The following is a 15,018-nucleotide window of genomic DNA, read 5'->3' on the forward strand; positions in this document are numbered from 1 at the left end:
TGATTCAGGCTCAATTAGGCATTCTTTTCTATGTCTTTGAATCAGGAGCATGTGACAGTATGGGGGTGATTGAGGTCATTTTCCTCTCAGCAGCAGGGCCGCATGCACCGGACTCTGCTCGCTCTGAGACGTGTAGTGTGGTTCCAGCTCCCTAGCCTGCTGGAATTGTCTTGTTTTCTGCCTGCTTTCGGAACCTGCTTGTATAGCTTCCCACTGATTCTGTGAACCTCTGAGTTTTTTCAGTGCATTGACTTTAGGCTTAAGATAGCCAGGGTTAATTTCTCTTGCTTATAGATCCAAACCCTGCCTAAAACATACCTTTCCTAGCAGTCCCATGGACAATTCTGTGGAATTTCTAGGGTTGCAAGGAGCATAGTTTAAAATCTGCTGCCTTAGGAGTAACCCCTTGGAATGGAATTAAGGGACAAAGGTACAAACAGTTTAAAGTTTCTTGATAATTATTGCCAAAGAGCGTTCCAAAAGAATCGTGTAACTTTACTTAACCACAAGCACTGGGTATTCTCATTGTTTTAATTTTTGCTAGTATAATGGCAGGGAAATGGTTCCTATTAGTGTTTTAATTTGCACATACTTGAAAATATGAAGCTAAACACATTTCCTTATGTTGATTTATGGTTGTATTTCTATTTATGGAAGGGATCTGTTTATTCAAGATTTAATTTTTCTTTTTAATGATATCAACTTCATATAATTTATATATTAATTCTTTGAATATTTACTGCAAACATTATTCTATTTTATCTTCCTTTTGTTACTTTTCTTTGCACAGAAGCTTCACGTTTTTACATAGTAAAATCTGTTCACCTTTTCCTTTGTGATTTCTTCTTTGCTTCAATGCTTGAAAAGTTATTATTCCTCCAAAGGTCTGATAAATAGGGAATTCAATTTCCTGCCAGTTTTTCTGTGATTTGGCTTTCATCTATTTAACTCTTTTATCCATCTGAGATATATTTTTGAGTATTGTATAAAGGTATGAATCTAAATGATCACACTGAGTTTTAGATTGATATGCTTTTGTAAATAAGCCAAGCCTCTGCATCTTTGATTTGAGTTTTAGTAATACAAAGAATATTGTGCAGGGAGCCGGGGCTTGTGATTGAGACAAATGTGAGTAAAATGGAGAAAGAACTTTAGACAATTGAGTTAGAAACAGAGGGAGAGGGAACGACTGAAACAGAGACAGAAAAGCTGAAATAGATACTGAAATAGAAACAAAGAGAAGTGAAGACTCATGGAGAAAGGACAGTCTCTTCAACAAGTGGTGTAGGGAAAGTTGGACAGCCACAAATAAATCAATGATGTTAGAACACACCGTCACACCATACACAAAAATAAACTCAAAATGGCTTAAAGACTTAAATATAAGACATGACACCGTAAAACTCCTAGAAGAGAATATAGACAAAACTTTCTCTGACATAAATTGTACCAATGTTTTCTTAGGTCAGTCTCCCAAGGCAATAGAAATAAAAGCAAAAATAAACAAATGGGACCTAATCAAACTAATAAGCTTTTGCACAGCAAAGGAAATCATAAACAAAACAAAAAGACAACCAACGGACTGGGAGAAAATATCTGCAAACGATGCAACCAACAAGGGTTTGATTTCCAAAATATACAAACAGCTCATACAACTCAATAACAAAAAAATAACCCAATCAAAGAATGACAGAAGACCTAAATAGACATTTCTCCAAAGAAGTCATACAGATGGCCAATAGACAAGTGAAAAGATGCTCAACATCCCTAATTATTAGAGAAATGCAAATCAAAACTACAATGAGGTATCACCTCACACCAGGCAGAATGGCCATCATTAAGGTCTACAAATAACAAATGCTGGAGAGGGTGTAGAGTAAAGAGAACCCTCCTACACTGTTGGTGGGAATGTAAATTGGTGCAGCCGCCATGGAAAACAGTATGGAGGTTCCTTAAAAACCTGAAAATAGAGTTGCCGCATGACCCAGCAATCCCACTCCTGGGCATATATCCAGAGAAACCTATACTTCAAAAAGATACATGCATCCCAGTGTTCATAGCAGCTCTATTTACAATAGCCAAGACATGGAAGCAACCTAAATGTTCATCTACAGATGAATTGATAAAGAGGATATATATATATATATATATATATATATATATATATATATGTAATGGAATACTATTCAGCTATAAAAAAGAATAAAATAATGCCATTTGCAGTAACATGGGTGGACCTAGAAATTATCATTCTAAGTGAAGTAAGTCAGGAAGAGAAAGACTAATACCATATATCACTTATATGTGGAATCTAAAATATGACACAAAAGAACTTATTTACAAAACAGTAATAGACAGACATGGAAAACAAACTTATGTTTACCAAAGGGGAAAGGGGGTGGGGGAGGGATAATTAGGAGTTTGGAATTAGCAGATACACAATATTATATATAAAATAGGTAAACGACAAGGTCCTACTGTATAGTGCAGGGAACTATATTCAATATCCTGTAATAAACCATAATGGAAAAGAATATGAAAAAAAATATGTATATATATATATATTTATATATATATATATATATAAAACTGAGTCACTTCGCTGTATGCCAGAAACTAATACAACATTGTAAATCAACTTGCTTTATTAAAAAAAAAAAAAGAGTGAAAAAGGAAAAGAAGTAGAGACTCAAAGGGCAAGATGACAAGGAAAAGAAACGGAGGTCCAGTGCAGGAGAGGGTTTGGGTGTCTCAGGCCAGGCCTGGAGCTTGGCTTGGTGACCCCTGGGGCTGGAGAACTGACTGGCAGAGGCTCAGATGATGTCAAGGAGCAGCAATGGGGGATTTCCTTCTGCTACAGCTGCTCCATCCAGCTTGAGTCTGTCCGTTGAGAACGCCAATTCCCATTCATTCTCCAGTTGGCTCCAGGTCTGGGGGATCTCAGGGGCCTAGAGGAAAATATCTTTTCTTTCTCCTATTCATAGTCTTCCTTCTCTCTGGTCTGGCTTTAGGCAAGCATTCAAGGAAGGACAAGATCCTGAAGACCAGTCATCTAAAATGACCACCTGTGGGGGCTGTATTGTCTGAATGTCTCTGCCTGGTCCTGAAGCCCATTATTATCCTTATTAGAGGGGTTGAGCAATTGTACCCATCAATAAAAGGTAGATGTGGGATTTGAACCCTGGTCTTATCTAATTCCAAATCTTATGCTTCTTTCCCGTGCATCAAGATATTGGGCTTATCCCACATCTCCACTAAAAATTGTCTTCTCCAGAACGCCCTTTGTCTCTGCTTATCTATATATGTCATCTTCCCATCACATCAGCCTAAAGGGCTGTTTCCCACCTCTGATTTCCTATAGCTCAGGCTTCCTTTGGCACTGAGGCCTTACTTTTAGGCCTGTCTTCTACTCTTACCTAAATATTGCGGTATTTTTGTCTTGTCTCCTCAACTGAGTTATAACTTGGAACTGTATTTTACCCCTTTGGACTTCCTTGCATCACTTCACACTATGCTGTCCAGTTAGTGGTTCATTCATTCACTCAACAAGTATTTTATCAGAAACTTCTATGTGCCAGGCACTGTGTGAAGGACTGAGAAGGCAAAACTAATTGTTTGTCAAAAAATATTTTCCAAATTAGTTTTAATACATTGCTGCCCTGTAGTATGGCCCCAGATGCTGGCATGCTCCAGTCACAGAAAGGTATGAATCAACAACCCCCTTGCTGGTCCCTATGCTCTGGCTCTGGCATGAAAATCTGTGCAGAAAGGCCAAAGAGGAAACGGCTTTCCCTATTGCTCACTAGCGTCTTTTCAAGCCTGGACCTTGGGGTATTATGACTCTAAAATATGATTCCTTTTTCAAAGCTCTTATCAAGGTTTGCATCTTTAATAGGTAGCACTGAGAGGATGTTGGCATATATCTTTCCCTGGGGTCGGAGAGACCTGGGATCAAATTCAGGTTCTACTTATGTGGCCCTTAACCAGTCCCTTCAGTTCCCCAAGCCTTAGTCTCCTCATCTATAAAACTAGGGTGATAGTAGCTGCAGTGAACACAAGAGAATGTGCATATAAAGCTTCCAGCTCATAGCAAGTTTGAAGGACAGGGGAGATGTTATTTATAACGAGAGCTTCAAAATCCCCAAGTGTGACTTAGGGTTCTTCAGTACCTTCCCTGTCTTTCCTTTCCTTTTTCTAAAAAAAAATCTCCCTGGCTAATTAACACATTGTCTATACATTTTAAAGCTCTAGGTGGTTGTTGATAAACATTTTCTAGACATATTGCAATTTGTAGTGTTTGTAGTTACAGTATCTAACTCTAAAAATAAATGTGTTTCTGAAACGAGTAATAAGTAATTTTCTGAGTGTAAAACTCTTTTTCCACATTCATTTTAAAGAAGTTTTTAACTAATTAATTTGTTTTTCTGAATAGATAATATAAGAATAGTCTCCCAGTTTCTTGTTTATCCTAGAAATAAAAAAGTCAATGATACAACTAACTACACATTTATATACGCTCTCGTTTTACACAAATGGTGGTGTATTAGACATACTGTCCGTTATTTCATTTAAGTAAATCTTGAAGATTGTTACAAGTTAGTATGAATTCCTTTTTCTTTTTTTTCTGCATAGTATCTCCTTGTATGAATGTACCTTGATTTATTTGACCAGTCTTGAATTAATGGACATTTAAATTGTGTCAATCTCTTGCTATCTGCTATCACAAATAGTGCTTCAGTAAACAGCCTCATGTATGTTATTTTCTACATGCATATACCCATTAAATAAGTTATTAGAATCAGATTTGCTAGGTCAAAGGGCATATAAATTTGTAATTTTGCTAGATATTGCCCACTCCCAAAGAATGTTTACATCTTGGTTGGGGTTCCCCCAGAAAAGCATATCTCTGTGACAATAATTCTAGTGCAAGTAGTGTATTTGGAAGGCTCAGGAAACACCAGAAAGCTGAGGGGAAGGGGAGTGAAACAGGGAAAGGAAGGCAACCATTGAAGGGATGTATTATGAAACCAGCTAATACAGTATGTGACTGAAACTTAATCCCACTTGGAAATGATGAGAAATGGTGCAGAATACTTGCTTCTGGATTTTCCTAAACAAAGGTGAGGAAGCTGCATCTCCCCAGAGTCATTGGCTGAAGGCTGCTCTGGGAGCATGGGGGTGTGAGATACGAATAGCGAATAGCGGGGTAGGTGTTAATTCCCTGGTCTGGCCTTCTGGTGGCCAGAACGGACTTCCACAGTTCAGAAAAATTCCTCAGGCAAAGAGATGAAATTTGGGGGGCATTGAGTCCCTGAGTACATTGAAAGTACAGGCTATGGACTGGACTCAACTAACAATGAATGAAAATTACTGTTTCCCCTGACTTTTGCTCCATGAAGTGTTATCAAATATTTGATCTTGCCAATTGTATAAGGGAAAAATAGTACTAATAACACAAAAAATAGTGACTCCATGTAGTTTTAATTTTCAGGTCTATTATAATCCACATTGATTTTTAAAATAAAATAATTTAAAACTCACCGTCTATCTAACACTTCTCTAAATATAAAGGACTCTTACATGTTCCAGTAAATCAACACACCCTCATCCTACCCTATGAATAGGTGTCACAGTTATTCCCATTTTAAAACAATAAAGAGAGGAGTAAAGAGGTTTAGTAACCTGCCCTAAACTACTCAGTTTATCAGTAGGGATTTGATGTCAGATTTTCTTGTTTCAAAACCAATGTATCCTTGGAAAAACTGTTCTCTTCTAAATGGGATAAAACAGACCAGCCACGTAACCTCTCGGTTTCTTGATCTGTAAAACAAAGAGTAGTGAACATCTATTGTTTGAGTCTTTCCAGCATCCATTCTCCATTCTTGAGATAGCATCAATATTATCACCTGGGAATCTGTTAGAATTGCCAATTCTTGGGCTTTACCCCAGACCTACTGAATCAGAAACTCCTGGGTTGGAGCCCAGGAATCTGTGGTTTAACAAGCCCTCCAGGTGATTCTGATTCATGCTGAAGTTTGAGAAACACTGACTCAGGGGAAGAGAAATAAGTGGAGCCATCTTGCCAACACCAGGGCAAATCCAGCTTGAGACTTGAGTCATATGGGACAAACACAGCTGAGAGATACAGACAGTGAAAGAGTCCTGACGATACCATCTGCGTCTCTGAGTCTAGCCGTCCTTAAAGTTAGATCAACAGCTGTATCATTTAGTTACATGAACCAATAAGTTCTTTTTATTTCAGTTTGAGTTGGGTTTCTGTCACCGGCAACCAAACAAGTCCTTATGGTCAAGGGAATCATTTATTCCTCCTTATATTTCCAAGCGGAGAGATTCTCTCTGAGCACTGGTTCTCAAAGTGTGGTCCCAAGATAAGCAGCATCAGCATCACCAGGGAACTTGTTAAAAAATAAGATTTATCAGACCATACCAGAGACCCAGTGAATCAGGGTTCTGGGGGTGGAGCCCAGAAATCTGTGTTGTAATAAGCTCTGCAGGTGATTCTGATGCCCACTAAAATTGAAAATCACCAGAGTAGCCTCTCTCCGCATCCCTTATTCATCCTTCTCCACAAAGAAGGTATGACTTCTACTTGACTATCCACTTGAGTTTGGAAGAATGGTGTGGGCATGCTCTGTTTAACTCCTTCCTTTGTTTTCTTTGGGAGTCAGCCTGACTAAAAGGGGCAGTTATTCTGTGATCCTCTATGTGCTACAAGTTTTACGGAGGTAGAGCCCCATAAGATGAGGCCTGCAGTTTTTCCAGCCCTGCCTATAACTCAATGGTACATTTATTCTGGGAACAGTGTAAGCAAGCCTACTTGGCCTCACGTCTAAGCCATATCCTCCAGTCTGTGTCTTATCAGCAACAAAGCTGACCTTTGGATCTCCATCTATTGGTTTTCTGTGTCCTATTTCTCAATTGGTTCAAAACTTGGGTGGGGAGGAGGGCTGTTATGTATTGGGTCCCCTAACGCCCCCACACTGACTAATATAGGAGGTAGAGTAGACCTGTCAAGTCCCTTCCCTTTCTAGCATTTAGGATGCCATGTCTCACACTCTCATTCCAGGGCTCCTGAGTTTTCCAAAAAGAAAACCTTGTTTGTTCTGACCAGACCACTGGTGTTGCAGCTGCAGGAGACAGAAGTATCCCATGTCCCATGGGGCACAGGAGGGAAGATTGCAATCACAAAGCATTTCCTTTCAGTTCTCTCCTGAAACAGTGTAATTCTGTGGGGACAGAAACAGGGCTTAGAAACCACTGCATTTTAAAAAGCTTCCTAGGCGCTGTCTACCTTGCCTTATTATCAGGTTCTACCAGCTGTCTAACCTAAATCCATATAGCTGCATTTGAAGTTGTATCTTTTTGTTCTGGAAGCTAGAGATGTCTTAGCTTATTCAAAAGAAGAAAGGACTTCGCTCTTCTCTCTGCCACTCTTTCGGTCTTTCCTGAGTTCTTCACAAGTCTTTAAAACAGCCATAGTCACAGTCCTGATAAGGGGTGTGGGTGAAAGAGAGAGCTGTTTGGAGCTCTATAAACCAGGCCTGGGTGCTAGAGGAAGCTCAATTTTCAGGGCTCAGTCCCCATAGAGCAGCAGGCATGTCTCTCTTTGGAAAGCTGCTGCGGGGAAGAAAGAGAGAAAGCAGCCATCACTGTTCAACCTGACTGATGGAGAATGACATAAGTATTTTCTATATATTGACTCTGATTCTCAATCTTCCTGGAATAGTTAAGTCTCCCAGATTATCTAACTACCACTTATTTTTACATAGTTCATTCATATAGGTACAATTTTGGCTTCTGCTTTGCCCATATCATTAAAAATTGTTCATAAACATAATCTTATATTTTTCTTGACTAAAAAGAAATAGAGGTTGGACTTCATTAAAATAAAAAACTTGTACATCAAAGAATACTATCGAGAGGATGAAGAGCCACAGAAAATATATTTGCAAATGACATATCTGACAAGGGTTTAATATCCAGAATATATAAAGAACTCCTACAACTCAACAACAAAAAGGCAAACAAACCAGTTAAAAAATAGGCAAAGGGATTTCCCTGGTGGCACAGTGGTTAAGAATCTGCCTGCCAACGTGGGGGACACGGGTTTAAGCCCTGGTCCGGGAAGATCCCACATGCCGCGGAGCAACTAAGCCCGTGCGCCACAACTGCTGAGCCTGTGCTCTAGAGCCCGCGAGCCACAACTACTGAGCCCACGTGCCACAGCTACTGAAGCCTGCGTGCCTACAGTCCGTGCTCTGCAACAAGAGAAACCACTGCAATGGGAAGCCCGTGCACTGCAACGAAGAGTAGCCCCCGCTCACCGCAACTAGAGAAAGCCCGCATGCAGCAACGAAGAGTCAACACAGCCAAAAATAAATAAATTTATTTAAAAAATAGGCAAAGGACTTGAATAAACATTTCACCAAAGAAATATAAATGGCAAATAGGCATATGAAAATATGCTCAACATCTCAACATCATTAGTCATTAGGAAATGCAAACCAAAACTATAATCAGATACCACTTCATACCTTTCAGGATGGCTATTATAAAAAAAGGAAGATAGCAAATGTTGATGAAGATATGAGGAAATTGGAGCCCTCTCACATTGCTGGTGGAAATGTAAAATGGTGTAGCTGCTATGGAAAACAATTGGGCAGTTTCTCAAAGAGACATAACATTACCATTTGACCCAACAATTCCATTCCTAGGCATATACCCCAAAGGTCTGAAAACAGGAACTCAGGTACTTGTACACAAATGTTCATAGCGGGTGGTATTATTCACAATAGCCAAATAGTGGAAACAACCTAAATGTTCATCAACAGAGATGAATGGATAAACAAATAGTAGTATATCCATACAATAGGATACTATTCAGCCATAAAAAGGAATGAAGCATGCATATGTGCTATAACATGGAGGAACCTTGAAACATTATGCTAAATGAAATAAAACAGACACTAAAGGACACATGTATACTTACACTTATATGAGATATCTAAAATAGGAAAATTCATAGAGACAGAAAGTAGACTAGAGGTTATCAGGGGCTGGGGGTAGGAGGGAATGTGAAATTGCAGGAAAAAAAGGTAAAAAATACAGAAAAATGAAAAGTGGCAAATAACCTAAGATAACTGAATATCCTGCCTTTCTTTTTTTAAAAAATCTATTAATAATGATTAAATACAAAGCTTTGGAGCTCAGACCTCATGGGTTTAAATATGTACTCTTCAATTTACTAGCTATAGGACACCTCTGTGCCGAAGCTTTTTTTTGTAAAATACAAACAAAAATAGAATCCACTTCAGTTGGTTGATTTGTGGATTAAATTGGATAATACGTTTTAAGTGATTAGCACGGTGCCAGGTTCATGGTAACTGCTCAGTAAATGGTAGCTATTTTATATATATATATATATGTGTATATATATATATATATACACATATATATATATGTAACACCGGAATCATACTGTATATACTGATTTGTATCCCACTCTTTTCATTTTCCTATATAAATAAAAAATATTCTTAATGGCCACATAGTGTTCTATACTATGGCTATAGCATTATTTATTTAATCAAGTCCCCGTTGTTGAATATTTAGGTGGTTTTTGATTTTTCATTATTTAAGAAAATGCAATAATGGACACCCTTGCTAGATTCTCCCTGGCAGTTATGCCTGAGAAGGGTGGTGTGACTTTGGCCCTGATTAGCCTTCTGGACTCTTGGGCTCCCAAGGCAGTGTACTACATTAAGTCAGGCCACAGGCTGGGAGACAGAATCTGAGTTCCAGTCATGCTTCTGCTCTATCTCTAGGCAATGGTGAGGAATGCTCTTTTCTGTCTGGGCCTTTGCTTCCCCATCTATAAAATGAGAGCATTAGAGGGAATGACTTCAGGGTCCCTTTTCTGCTTTAAGGCTCTGATTCTCTGATCATCCTCCACTAAGCTGTGGATTCCTCCAGCTCTGTTGTGGCCTTCCTTAGGGCTGTGTGTGCACACGCTCCAGCCTGTGTTTCAGCTTCTATTCTTAGCAGCGTGATCTTTAAACAAGGAATAGATTTGTGCGTCTGTCTCATCTCAGATGCATGCAGCTCCTGCTGGGTTGTTTCATTCTCCACCAGCCATTCATTCACATTAGAAGCAGGGGCCTATTAAGGAAATAAGTGGATGGTGCTCTTCCATTAACTGTGATGAGATTCGAATGCTCTCTGATCTGGGAGTTTGGCCCTCTTTGGTCACCAGGCCTGGGTTCTGTCTGACTCAGCTGTAGATGAGGTCAGGGGAATCTTAGTTTCAGCACCTCCCTCCCCACTCCACCCCCAAATCCTTTCTCTGGGATGGGCCAGGAATGGTATTTCGGCAATGGTAATTTTTAGAGATGATGAGTAACCAACATTCCAGATGAGAGGGTCATTGTTTGTCCTGAAAAAAAAAAAAGTGGACATGCGTGAGTCTACTCTCCTCCAAGAGTTCCCAACTGTGGTGGTGTCTCAGAGTCACTTTGGGTATTTGTTTATTTATTTTGAATTTTATTTTATTTATTTTTTTATACAGCAGGTTCTTATTAGTTATCCATTTTATACATATTAGTGTATACATGTCAATCCCAATCTCCCAATTCATCACACCACCATCCCCACCCCCCCACACTTTCCCCCCTTGGTGTCTATACGTTTGTTCTCTACATCTGTGTCTCTATATCTGCCCTGCAAACCGGTTCATCTGTACCATTTTTCTAGGTTCCACATATATGCGTTAATATACGACATTTGTTTTTCTCTTTCTGACTTACTTTACTCTGTATGACAGTCTCTGCATCCATCCACGTCTCTACAAATGACCCAATTTCGTTCCTTTTTATGGCTGAGTAATATTTCATTGTATATATATACCACATCTTCTTCATCCATTTGTCTGTCAATGGGTGTTTAGGTTGCTTCCATGACCTGGCTATTGTAAATAGTGCTGCAATGAACATTGGGGTGCATGTGTCTTTTGGAATTATGGTTTTCTCTGGACATATGCCCTGCAGCGGGATTGCTGGGTCATATGGTAATTCTATTTTTAGTTTTTTAAGGAACCTCCATACTGTTGTCCATAGTGGCTGTATCAATTTACATTCCCACCAACAGTGCAAGATGGTTCCCTTTTCTCCACACCCTCTCCAGCATTTGCTGTTTGTAGATTTTCTGGTGATGCCCATTCTAACTAGTGTGAGGTGATACCTCACTGTAGTTTTGATTTGCATTTCTCTAATAATTTCGCTTTGGGTATTTAAATATACAAATTCACATTCTTGGTCTGCAAATAGAGATTTCTATTTACTAAGTCTGGGGTGGAGCCTAGGTTCTTCATTTTAAGATACTACAGGGGACTCAAATGTGCATTCTAGGTGGAGAACATTGGCATATAGTAGTAGGATTTGCAAACTCTTAAAGCCCACAGAGGCCAGACAGGTAACATCAAATGGGTGGGGTGTGATACAAGGGTGCTGATTACTTTGAAGAGCAGGAACATCCATACTCTTCTCAAGGGCAGCCTGTACTTACCTTTAGCCATTGTCCTATGATAATGCTGGCCCAGTGTTTGTAGATGTTCCATTTAATTTTTTCAGGAAGAGTTAGAAATCTAGGTTTGTTTGTGAAATATTCTAAATTAAAATATCAGCAACCAATTCAAAAATTGTATTCAAAACATATCTTTTGGCCAAATCTGACCCTGAATCTGCCCACTGAAGTCTCCTGACACCCCTTTAGCCAGACCATCACTCCACTGAAATCAAAATGGTACATTCAACATCTCTTTTGATTGGCAGCATCACGCTGTCTCTGTGCTATGAGGCTTTGTGGGATTCTGGGTAACACCCAGCTTGGCATGGGGCATAGTGCTCTGAGCATAGGAGTCAGGAGACCTGTATCCTGCTAACAACTTGCTAGGTGACATTGGGAGAGAAATTCCTTCCCTAGTCACAGGATTTCTTTCGGTAAGATTAGGGGCATGATCTCTAGTGTCCTTTCCAAGGTTCTGGGTCATTCTTCTGATGAAGATTTTTGTACTTCCCTGTTATCTCTTAGCTACTTGAGAAAGAAACTTTTTAGATTAAGATGAAAATTCATCTTTAATTGGCATGAATGACAACTAGTTCTTTCTCTGCCAGATACTCCTGTCTTCAGTGGTTTGTTTTGCAGGAGAATTTCTTTTTGCTGTAGGCTTTTGGGATATTTTGTAAGGGCAAGAAAGCATTTTGGGACAGAATGTCTACATGGAGTTGAACATGTGGGCTTCTTCCTTGCTGAACACTTGACTTTGAGTTAAATTTTTTAAAAATAAAGGAGTAGAGTTGACATGAGGAATATCTTGAAGTAAAAAGACATTTCCTTAGTAGCTCAAATAAAACCCTGCAATTGAATCTTTCATCCTCACAGCTTTGAGATTTGATTCATATGCCATAAAACTCACTTTAAGAAGTATATAGTTCAATGGTTTTTAGTATTTTACAGAACTGTGCAACCATCATAGATATCTAATTCCAGAACATTTTCATATCTCCAACAAGAAACCCCATACCCATTATCAGTCACAGAGCATTTCCCCCTCAGTCCTGGCAACCACTAATCTACTTTCTGTCTCTATAGATTTTCCTATCCTGGACCTTTCATACAGTGGGAAACATATAGTATGTTGTCTTCTGTGACTGGCTTCTTTCACTTAGCCTAATGTTTTCAAGATTCACCCATGTTGTAGCATGTATCAGTACTTTATCCCTTTTTATTGCAAAATAATATTCCATTGTATGAATACCCTATATTTTATTTATCTGTTCATCAGGTGATGGATAATTGAGTTAATTCCACTTTTTGGCTATTATAAATAATGCTGCTATAAACTTGCACTTTCAGGTTTTTATATGGACATGTTTTAATTTATCTTGGGTATATACTTAAGGCTGGAACTTCCAGGTCGTATGGTAACTCTATGTTTAACTTTTTTGAGGAAATGTCAGATTGTTTTCCAAACCAGGAACGCCATTTTTCATTCCTACCAGCAGTGTATGAGGGGTTTAGTTTCTCCAAATCCTTGTCAACATTTGTTATTATCTGTCTTTTTGATTCTAGTTATCCTAGTGGGTGTGAAGTGGTATCTCATTGTAGTTTTGATTCTGTAGTTGAATCTGTCCTTGATTGGCTTCACCTAGGTCATACGCCCATCTATCAGCTAATTACTGTGGCCAGTGGGGGCTGATAATCTTCAGTGAATTAGGGTAAATCCCTGGAGCTGCAGGTGGGAGTCAGTCACTCTCAAACCACCGAGAGAAAATTAGCAGACACTGTATGAAAGGAAGGAGAAACGGATGCCTGGGAGGCAACCAACTCATGGTTTCTACAGCATGGGTTTGCTTGCTTGGCTGCAGTGTTGGAATTGTCCTGTACACAGAGATTGCAGTGGTACAGAGTAGGAAGGAAAGAAAATCTTGGTCAAGACTCAGGCAGAGAAGAAGCTCAGCAAATAAGGATTGAAATAGGTTCTACTGAAAATAAGTTTCTCCCTGAAAACTCTAGTCACTGAATATATATGTGCACACAAGCTTGTATTCATTACCACCTTATCCTCTTTTTCTTTTACTGGTCGAACTATCATCAGGCTCAGAACCCCCTGAGTGCTCCTATACCAGATGCAGAGGCACAGAATACTAAGGAATTCATTATAATTGCTTTAGGACCAATACCTTATTCCCCCAGTCTAAATAGTCAGTCTTTATACTTTATAGATTGAAATTATTCCCAAAGAAAAAGTTTAAAAAAGCACAACCAGTTTACTGTTTTATTTTGCTCATGATTTTGTAGGTCAGGAAGGGCTGACCTGGGTAGCTCTTGCTTGGGGTCTTTCATGCAGTTGCAGCCAGATGCCAGCAGGGGCTGCAGTCATCTGAAGGCTGGACAGAGCTCCGTGTCCAAGGTGTCGCACATGGCTGGCAGTTGATGCTGGCAGTCAGCTAGGAGCTCAGCTAGACCTTTGACTGGCATGCTTACATGTGGCCTCTCTAGCATGGCAGTCTCAGGGTAGCCAAACTTCTTACGATGTTTCTCCCAGAGTGACAATCCCAAGAGAACAGGTGGAAGCCACGTGGCCTCTTCTGACCTAGACTTGGAAGTTATACAGCATCTCTTCTGCTGCATTCTACTGGTTCCAAGAGAGTCACTAAGCTGTTTCCAAGAGCTTGCAGTCATGTTCCAAAACTGCCATAAATGCTTACTACATGCCAGGCACTGTTTTATGTGCTTTATATGTATTAACTCATTTGATTCTTACTAAAAACCCCCTTAAGGTAGGTAGTCTTACGGTCTTTATTTTAGAGAAGAGAAAACTGAGGCACATGTCAGTAAGCTTCCAACATGATACCAGTAGTGAGAGAGCTAGGATTTGAATCCAGTCTGGCCCCAGAGCCCATGGTCTTATCTACTGCCCTACACTGCCTCAGTATACAGCTGTGATTCCTGCTACATTTGGTTAAACTGCTATACACATAGATAATCACTTTTAATTTACAAGCACACTCCCCCAACACAATCAAAATCATGTGACACATGGCTTACCTTCTCCGCTCTGACTTCTTCATATGCGGTTTGCTTTCCCTGGAATACTTTTCTTCCAGTTATTCATCTCTCTATATTACTTATTCTTCAGGTCTTTTAGGAAGCCTTCCCTGACCACCCAGCTCTGTAGTGAGTGCTTCTCCCATGGCCACACGGAGCTATTAGTTATAGCCCTTATCATTATGCCTGACAACTTGCCTGTTGTCCTGGCCGTTTCCCCATTGGATTCTTAGTTCCCTGAGGGCAGGGAACTGTTCATAAAAGGATCGGTAGCACTGAGTACAGTGCCTGGTATGTAGTGTGTAAAAAAGCATAAATTAATCTCTCACACTCACACCCCTCAAATACAATTACCGCACATGTTTCACATATACACACAGCCACTAAGACACT

At 39.6% G+C, this 15,018-nt stretch overlaps 1 long non-coding RNA gene across 1 annotated transcript in view; it reads right to left on the reverse strand.

Annotated features, from left to right (window-relative positions):
- The window catches only part of LOC125965222 (uncharacterized), a 420,463-nt gene extending 409,181 nt beyond the window's left edge, over positions 1 to 11,282 (reverse strand). The window contains exon 1 of the long non-coding RNA XR_007478871.1: positions 11,113 to 11,282. This is a non-coding gene — a long non-coding RNA (uncharacterized LOC125965222). The remainder of the gene's footprint in view (positions 1 to 11,112) is intronic.
- Between the last annotated feature and the right edge of the window lie 3,736 nt (positions 11,283 to 15,018).

Source organism: Orcinus orca, chromosome 8 (assembly GCF_937001465.1).
Source record: "Orcinus orca chromosome 8, mOrcOrc1.1, whole genome shotgun sequence".
NCBI lineage: Eukaryota > Metazoa > Chordata > Mammalia > Artiodactyla > Delphinidae > Orcinus > Orcinus orca.